This window comes from Aplysia californica, unplaced genomic scaffold (assembly GCF_000002075.1).
Source record: "Aplysia californica isolate F4 #8 unplaced genomic scaffold, AplCal3.0 scaffold00041, whole genome shotgun sequence".
NCBI lineage: Eukaryota > Metazoa > Mollusca > Gastropoda > Aplysiida > Aplysiidae > Aplysia > Aplysia californica.
Window position 1 is genome coordinate 1835605 of NW_004797311.1, and position 1237 is coordinate 1836841.

Genomic DNA, 1237 nt, shown 5'->3' on the forward strand with positions numbered 1-1237 from the left:
CCCCCCCTATTTTTAATTAATTAAAAAAGCTTTCTTTTTGGTAAGTGTTTTACGGTGCTCGCAACTGCATAAGGTCATGTGAGCGCGGGGAACACACCTAACATTTTCAGTTGGTAGGAAATTTTGAATTTTGCCCGGGTGGCGGCCGAAGACTACTCTTATCGATTTAGAACTACCAAGTGATCTTTATCGTGAGCAACTTGCACACGGGACCTCCGAGTTTTTCACCCTTGTCCGAGAAGGCTAGGTGTAGATCTTTCCTACCAGAAGATCAGGGGTGTGGCTGCTAGACAGATGTAAGAAGGAGCAAAGGAGAAGCAGGGGAAAGGTTCCAGAAAGAGTCAGGAGCCCGGAGGAGGGGGCAAAGGAGGTGAGGGCGTGGGGGCAGAAAGTGGAGATAAAAGCAGACGACGGAACATTGCTAGAGAGCAGGAAAGGAGGCGAAAGGAGAATATTTTAGAGAAGAAAATTTTTCGGTCGCTACCCGGATTCGAACCCGGGACCTTTGAAGGAGAGGCGAACACCTTAACCTCTAGGCCACGAGAGCCCCCAAAATAACTTTTGTCAAAATATGCTCATCACCACCTCACCCCAATTTCGTATTCCTTTGCCTACCCTAACTTATGCACCCTCAAGGGTCTCCAAGAGCAAATTGAAAAGGCATATTTGGAGTTATTATTATCCATTTAAACACTCAGAAGTTCATTTAAAGTAATAATTTTAATACAACCCGGGACTGAAATTTATTCACTTACGCGTGGACGACATTTAAACTTATAAAGATTTCATTGTAATACGTCTTTAATGCGTTCAAGTTTCGTGGGAATATATGTATTATCATCATGTAACACACAGCGAACGAAGCCCAACCATCTTTGCCCCAACGGCTAGAGGGGGTTATTTTTACTCTCATCAATAGTTGGAGGCTGGTGCTGGAGGATCCAAGCAGCGACATTAGTTAGTGGCTACCATGACTACTGTTATAGCCGTGACTGTAGGAGGAGGTGAGCGATCGATAAAGTACAAGGCCGGCCAGCTGCGTGCGTGAACAGTGAACAATAAGCAGCAAAGGTTCAAATCCTGCAGGGTTCCGTGTTTCGAATATCTCACCTTCGTATTATTTTATTTTCTCTCAACCAGCTGCAGGAGGGAACACTGCATTGAGATTGAATTTGAAATAAAAAAGAGGCGTGTGTGTGTATGTGTGTGTGTGTGCGTGTGCGTGTGTGTGTATGTG

General features: G+C 44.9%; 1 protein-coding gene across 1 annotated transcript in view; it reads right to left on the minus strand.

Moving 5' to 3' along the window:
- LOC101845604 (calmodulin-A) overlaps positions 1-1237 on the minus strand; it is a 10019-nt gene that overhangs the window by 8229 nt on the left and 553 nt on the right. The gene's annotated exons all lie outside the window — the stretch shown is intronic.